The 8,144-nt window shown below is 44.5% G+C and overlaps 1 pseudogene; it reads right to left on the bottom strand.

Annotated features, from left to right (window-relative positions):
- Positions 1-6,100: 6,100 nt before the first annotated feature.
- LOC128833558 (olfactory receptor 51G2-like) lies at positions 6,101-7,079 on the bottom strand (annotated as a pseudogene).
- Between the last annotated feature and the right edge of the window lie 1,065 nt (positions 7,080-8,144).

The raw sequence follows: 8,144 nt of genomic DNA, 5'->3' as shown, positions 1-8,144 counted from the left end.
GGTGCCCATAGCGGTGCCACATGTCTGGAGATATATATTGTCACCAAATTTGAAATAATTGTGCGTGAGGATAAAGTCACAGAGCTCAGCAATAAGTTGTGCTGCGTCATCATCAGGGATACTCTTCCTGACAGCTTGTATTCCATCTGTGTGTGGGATGTTTGTGTAGAGAGACTCTACATCCATGGTGGCTAGGATGGTGTTTTCTGGGAGGTCACCAATGCATTGTAGTTTTCTCAGGAAATCTGTGGTGTCACGGAGATAGCTGGGAGTGCTGGTGGCCAATTTCTCCACATCGTTCTTGAAATGCGGTGCGCAGAACTGGACACAATACTCCAGTTGAGGCCTAACCAGCGCAGAGTAGAGCGGAAGAATGACTTCTCATGTCTTGCTCACAACACACCTGTTAATGCATCCCAGAATCATGTTTGCTTTTTTTTGCAACAGCATCACACTGTTGATTCATATTTAGCTTGTGGTCCACTATAACCCCTAGATTCCTTTCTGCCGTACTCCTTCCTAGACAGTCTCTTCCCATTCTGTATGTGTGAAACTGATTTTTCCTTCCTAAGTAGAGCACTTTGCATTTGTTTTTGTTAAACTTCATCCTGTTTACCTCAGACCATGTCTCCAATTTGTCCAGATCATTTTGAATTATGACCTTATCCTCCAAAGCAGTTGCAATCCTTCCTAGGTTGGTATCATCTGCAAACTTAATAAGCGTACTTTCTATGCCAATATCTAAGTCGTTGATGAAGATATTGAACAGAGACGGTCCCAGAACAGACCCCTGCAGAACCCAACTTGTTATACCTTTCCAGCAGGATTTGGAACCATTAATAACTACTCTGTGAGTATGGTTATCCAGCCAGTTATGCACACACTTTATAGTAGCCCCATCTAAGTTGTATTTGCCTAGTTTATTGATAAGAATATCATGCGAGACCATATCAAATGTCTCACTAAGGTCTAGGTATACCACATCCACCACTTCTCCCTTATCCACAAGACTTGTTATCCTATCAAAGAAAGCTATCAGATTGGTTTGACATAATTTGTTCTTTACAAATCCATGCTGACTATTCCCTATTACCTTACCACCTTTTGAGTGTTTTCAGATGATTTCCTTTATTACTTTCTCGATTATCTTCCCTGGCACAGAAGTTAAACTAACTGAATTCCCGCCTTATGAAAAATGTATATAAAGGGGTGGACAAAGAACAAAGGACAGAGAGGAGCCATCACGAAGAATCCCCTAGCTACCACCTGAGCTGGAACAAGAGCTGTACCAGGAGAAAGAATTGTGCCCAGGCTTGGAACATGTCCAGTCTGAGGAAAAAAACTTACTGAAGCATCTCTGAGAGTGAGATTATCTGTATTCAGTTTGATTAGACATAGATTTGCGCATTTTATTTTATTTTGCTTGGTGATTTACTTTGTTCTGTCTGATATTACTTAGAATCACTTCAGTCCTACTTTCTGTATTTAATAAAATAACTTTTTTACTTATTAATTGACCCAGAGTATGTATTAATACCTGGGGGAGCAAACAGCCGTGCATATCTCCCTATCAGTGTTATAGAGGGCAAATAATTTATGAGTTTGCCCTGCATAAGCTTTATACAGGGTAAAACGGATTTATTTGGGTTTAGACTCCACTGGGAGTTGGGCATCTGAGTGTTAGAGACAAGCACACTTCTGTTAGCTGCTTTCAGGTAAACCTAGAGCTTTGGGGCAAGTAATTCAGACTCTGGGTCTTTGTTGGAGTAGATGGCTGTGTCTGGCTCAGCAAGATAGGGTGCTGGGGTCCCGAGATGGCGGGGAAAGCAGGAGCAGAGGTAGTCTTGGCACATCCGGTGGCACCTCACAAGGGGAGTTCTGTGATCCAACCCATCACAGACAGGTCATAGCTTTCGGGCATTCGATCATTAGAAATATAGATAGCTGGGTTTGCAATGACTGGAAGAACTGCATGGTGACTTGCCTTCCTGCGGATCTTTCAAGACATGTAGATAGACTTATGCGTAGTGATGGGGAAGTCGTGGTACATGTAGGTATCAATGACATAATGAAGGATAGTAGAGAGGTCCTGGAGGCCAAATTTAGGCTGCTAGGTAAGAGATTGAAATCCAGGACCTCCGAGGTAGCATTCTCTGAAACATTTCCAGTTCCATGTGCAGAGCTAATGAGACAGGCAGAATTGCAGGGTCTCAAAGCCTGTAGGGATATAGATTTATTGGGAACTTGGAAAACTTTTGGGAAAGGAGGAAACCTGTGCAGGAAGGCTGGGCTCCACCTAAACCAAAATGGAACCGGAATCCTGGCACTTAAAATTAAAAGTCTCATAGAGCAATTTTTAATCTAAGGGCTGGGGGAAAGCCGACAGGTGCAGAGGAGCATGGTTTGGGACAGAGACATCCCTTAGGGGGTGATCTATTAATGGAGATTCTTTATGTCCTAGTAAAGAGAGAATGGAAGATGATAAAATACAGATAGGATCTGATGAGAAACAGTCAAATGAAAAAACTCCCATTCAATTACATCATATAATGGCATACGGCTAAAAAGTGACAGTTTATAAAGTTTTTTTTTTACCAATGCTAGAAGTCTAAATAATAAGATGGGTGAACTAGAGTGCCCCCTGTTAAATGAGGATATTGATACAATAGTCATCACAGAAGCTTGGTGGAATGAGGATAATCAAAGGGTAGAAAATATATCAGAAGGACAGAACAGGTTGTGCTGGCAGAAGAGTGGCACTATATCTTATATAAAGTGTAGAAACAAATGGAGTAAAAATCTTAAATGAACCAAACTGTACCAAAGGATCTCTATGAAAAGTAATTCCATGCTACTAATGAAAAGAATATAGCAGTAGGGATATATTACCCATCAGCTGCCCAGGATGGTGATAGTGACTGAGTTGTTACTCTGTGGATCCCTGACACAGCCCTGATCCCATAGTCTCAGAGTATCTGAGCACCTTGAATGTATGTATCCTCCTGCCATCGCTGCGAGGGGGGGCCAAGATATTATCCACCTGAGCAGAGGCTTGGAGACAGCCAATGGCTTGCCCATGGCCACAGTCAACAAGGGAATTAAACGTGCCTGTCCTGAGTCACAGAGCAGTGCCTAGCCCACAGCACCAGGCTTCCAGCCATCTGAGTGGTGACAGGCCTGGATGGAATCTCTGCTGCACCTGCAGAGCTCCCCCTCCCGGCCATGCTGCAGAGAGCGGGGATGGCAAGGAGCCAGTTACAGAGGTTTGATTCTCTGGCCTGTTCTCCTCCTGCCTCAGCAGAGTTTAGAGCAGCCTGGGCACTTGTGTAACCTCTGCCTGACTTTAACAGCTTCCAAGAGCACAGCACACTCTGGCCATCTTCCTGCGGACGGGGGCCACCACAGAGTGCACCCTGGGGGCTTGAGTTAGCCCTACAGACACCCTGCTCTTCCTTCTAAGGTCCTTGCAATGACTTACTGTCAGCCTGGAATATTTAAAACAAGAGCTCCCTTTGAGGGGTCACATTTATTCAGTCTTCTCCAAAACACAAGGTCTCCTATGCTCCAACTTGACTAGTTTGATTTACTCATGAACACCCTAACATCCTTGTTGCTGGTGTTTGCATTGCTTCAGACTTGCTGCAAACCCTTTTCCCTTGAGCCCCTCCCCGCATCTCTTACCACTAGGCCCTGCCCCTTGCTGATCCACTTCCCCTGAGGCTCCACCTCCTGGCCATGCCAGAGCCAGGCCATGGTAAGAGCTACTGTGATGTTCTCTGATCAAAATATGACAATTTACATCACTTTCGCAACCACTGTTATATATTTGCAACAAACTTGGACAAAATGTGTCATTTAAGACGTCAGTGAAAAGGTTATGATTTGCTGCTTATGGTTGTGCTATCTGTATACATGTATCATTCTTGTATTTGAAGGTATAACTATTGGCTCTATACCTGGATTTCAAATGTTTGCCCCTGGGGTAATGCCCACAAAGTAGTTAGCCTGCAAATCTTGGAGAGACTATTCAAATTAAGGGCTCATCAAGAAACACTTAACTGACAATGGACCATGGGAGACGCCCATCTACACTGAATGGACTGTCCTGCAAAACTTCTGTCCGGGTATAGGTAATGATTTCCTGCTGTAACTAAGCCAAATTATGCATGGAGATGTGACTTGGTCATGTGATTCCAAACTCCATCTTTTCACCTGTAATTTTCCCCTAGCTGTGCTGAGGGCTGTGTTAGAAACAGTAGGTTTCCCTCCATATGGCCAACACTATAAAATTCTATTAAAAGAAACACCTCAATTTTGCTTCTTTCCTGCTCAAGCCTCTATACTATGAATTTATATGAATGGGAGCATTCTAACCAATGCACTGAGGGCTTACCAGTGATTTGGAAGCAACCAGAGACTTGTCAAGCCAGCAGCTTAGTCCATCACTGCTACAAACCTGAAATAAGAACTTTTCATTTATTGCACGTATTTGACTCCTTTAACCATTTTTAACTCTAACCTTTCTTTCTTTCTTTCTTTCTTTCTTTCTTTCTTTCTTTCTTTCTTTCTTTCTTTCTTTTTATAAATAAACCTTTACATTATAGAAATCAAAAGATTGCATCAGCATGATTTTGGGGTAAGATCAGAGTTATATATTGACCTGGGTGTGCGGCTGGTCCTTTGAGATCAAATGAAACTGTCATTACATTAAATTTGTTCTAACGAACCACACACCTTTAAATCTAGTGTTTTTGATGGGGACATAAGGACTGGAATATGTAAGGAAACTGCTTTTACGACTTCTTGTTAGCCATTGTGGTGAAACAGAAGTTTACTATGTGTTGCTGGTTTGGTATATCTCACAGAAGAATAACCACGACTTTGTGGGTCTCTCTGCCCTTTTTCTAAGCAGTTTGTCCTGAATTTGGTATTCACAGTTGTGACCCACAAAAGCACGGTTACAGCTACCCCAGAAGCCCAGGCTGCTCTGGGGATTCCCAGACTCTCCACTTGCTCTGGGGATGTGTCCTGAGGGTCAGGGACATAGGCAGCAGCATTCTCTTGTCCCCCCAGTCACCTGCCCAGGGCAGGTGGAGGATCTGGGGCTCCTCACAGAGGCTCTGGCTCCCTGATCAGCTCTTTCTATGGCCCGGCTCTGGCTTCTGGCCTGGACAGGGGGTGGAGCCTCAGTGGAAGAGAAGGAGCAGGGAGTGGGGCCTCTAGGGGGAAGAAGAGGGGCAGAGGCAGGGTCACTGAGGGGACCCGGCTCCCGGCCTGTGTCCCGCTTTTGCCTTTTGAAAAGGTGGTCACCCTACACTGAATGGGCTGGGCTGGGATAGGAGTGAGTTGGGCCTGAGCTGAGGCCAGTTTCCATTGTTTTGCATTGCTGGGGCAGCGCAAATGGAGCGGACGGGGAGGGAACCTAGGCCTGAGTCTCTTACCAGGCCTCCTGTGTGTCAGACCATTTCTCACACATGCAGCTCTGCCCTGCCTCAGTAGAGAGTGGACTGAGCAGATGTGCTGTGTGCAAAGCCAATAATGGAGGGGTTCAGTGAATGGCTTCTCGTTCTGATCCTGTGTTGATCATGTCTCTGACACCACTCAGTCACAAGCACCTTGACTGAGTGTGCAGGGGAAAACTGAGTGACTGAGTGAATAGCCCCTGTCCCCAGCTGATGCAGCACCCATGGGTCATGCTGAATCCAGAGCGCTCAGAAATGGCCAGGACTGAGACTGCAGAACAGGTCTGCCACTTTTTTCATAGCCCTTGGATGTTTAGTCAGACATGGGACAGTGACAGGCCATCAGTAATGTGAACCAGCATCCACATCCCTTCCCTTTATTTACTATCAACAGGAATTGTGAGGTGGGAGTAACCATGGATATGACTCTTTATGGGCCAAAATTCCACCCCCCAAAAAGTTACTCAGTAAATGCTGCTGCCTGCCTTAGTTTCCTACCTCAGTGCCCAGTCCTCCCTCACCATCCCTGTCCTCCTTCACCAACCTTAGACCCTGTCTGAACCTCTCTATATTGTGGAGATAAATAACTCCTGTCATCTTGGATGTAAGGGTCCAGGATGGAAGCGGTGGCCCATGATTTTCGTCTCCCATGTCACTGGTGCCAGGTGGTGAACTGACCTTTCACTTGACAAACACCCTGATTATCCTCACACGAAGGTGTTTGATTTTCACACTGTACACAATTGGGTTCATCAGCGGAGGGAGAAGCAGCGAGATGTAGCCCAGGAGAATCTGCAGCATGGGAGAAGAGCCCTTCCCAAAGTACTGTATCACAGTCAAGCTGATATCTGGTGTGTAGAAAAGCAGGATGGCACAGAGGTGGGAGACGCAGGTGTTCAGGGCCCTCAGGCACTCCTCGTGGGACGCGATGCTCAGCACTGTTTTGAGGATCATCACATAAGAGAGGAAGATGAGCAGCGAGTCCAACCCCATTGTTAAGAGTTTAGTAAACAATCCATAGATGACGTTGACTGTGATATCCGAACAAGCCATGTTCATGACCTCCCGGTGCAGGCAGTAGGAATGGGAGAGGACATTGGATCGACAGTATCAGAACCATTTCAGGAGAAAGGGAAGTGGAAGTATTATGACCATCGCTCTTATCACAGCCACCAGTCCCATCTTGGCTATTCTCGGCAGGGTTAATATGGAAGCATATCTCAGCGCGTTATGGATCGCGATGAAGCGGTCAAGGGCCATCAACAACAGCACAGAAGATTCAATGCACTGAAGCAAGTGGATGAAGTAGAGCTGGGCTAAACAGGCATCAAGGCTGATCTCCCTAGAGTTAAACAAGTATGTTCCCAATATCGTCGGTATGGTTGTTATCAATATGCCAAGGTCTGTGACGGCCAACATGGAAAGGAAAATGTACATGGGCTCATGGAGGCTTGGATTCATTTTTACAATGAACAGAATGACTGAATTTCCTACTATCGAAATAACATACATGAAACAGAAGGGGATAGAAATCCAGAGATATGCCTCTCCTTGACTCGGTAGTCTAGTGAGAAGGAAAATTACAGATTTAAATGTTGTGTCATTGACAGCTGACATATTCTACTGGGTAGATCTGAGGAATTCTGAAATGTTCTTTCTAAAACAAAAGAAAGAGGAGATTAGATATTTATCAAGAAATCATTCTGCTCTGAGTGCAGGCCTAAAGACTCCTAGAGCTCAAGGTAAATAAGCAAAAACATACTCTGGGATTCACATGGTTCTGATTAGTCAGACTGGATCAGATTTGTAGTTAATCTACACCAGGAACCAATGGCCATGTCCAGATGATTCAGAAGAAGGTGAAAGAAGCCCTGAAATTGGCACTGGTGCCAGGGAGTTTTCCCCTGACACCCACTAGTTAGACAAATTTTGTGGTGTAAATCAGGAAGGTTTAGAGCCTCTCTAAAAGATTTTTAAAACAATCCTCTCCACCATAATTGGATTTTCTGATTACTCAGTCCCTCTTTGAATCCTGCTAAGCTCTCGGCCCCTTTGATATCTTGTGGCTGTGAATTTCACAGCCTACTTCAGCATGGTGTGATTTTAACATTATGACCTTAAAACATAAAAACATAAGAGTGGCCATATTGGGTGATACGAAAGGTCCATCTAGCCCAGTATCCTTTTTTCAACTGTGGCTTATGCCTGGTGCCTTAGAGGGAATGAAGAGAACAGGTCATCATCAAGTGATCCATCATCCATGAATTTATGTAGTTCTCTTTTGAACTCTGTTATACCCTTCACACAGACACCCTTTCTGGCCCTCCACTTCTGAGTGTGGCCCCTTGTATCATGCCATGTGTGTAAATACATGGTAAGTGCATGGTGAAAACGGTCATTGTATTTATTTGTCCTGCACTGATGTTATTTTTAAATGTGTTTTATAGCTTCATTATATGAATTATTTTTTTGTGTGCCCCTAACAGTTCAGATTATGCAATTGCCTCTTTCCAGCATATCAGATAATTTTTTAGGGTCAGGTCCTTAATTCAATATAACAGTGATATCAACAGCCACCCGCCAGAGTTTCATGTGTAAATTCAATCAGAACTAGGCTCTATTAACTCACCCTTACCAAATGCTTCCATTGATATACTCTGACCCACAAGAAACCCTCCAAGA

Source organism: Malaclemys terrapin, chromosome 1 (genome assembly GCF_027887155.1).
Source record: "Malaclemys terrapin pileata isolate rMalTer1 chromosome 1, rMalTer1.hap1, whole genome shotgun sequence".
Taxonomy (NCBI): Eukaryota; Metazoa; Chordata; order Testudines; family Emydidae; genus Malaclemys; species Malaclemys terrapin.
The sequence above is the reverse complement of the archived record's forward strand: the minus strand, read 5'-3'. Positions and strand labels throughout refer to the sequence as shown.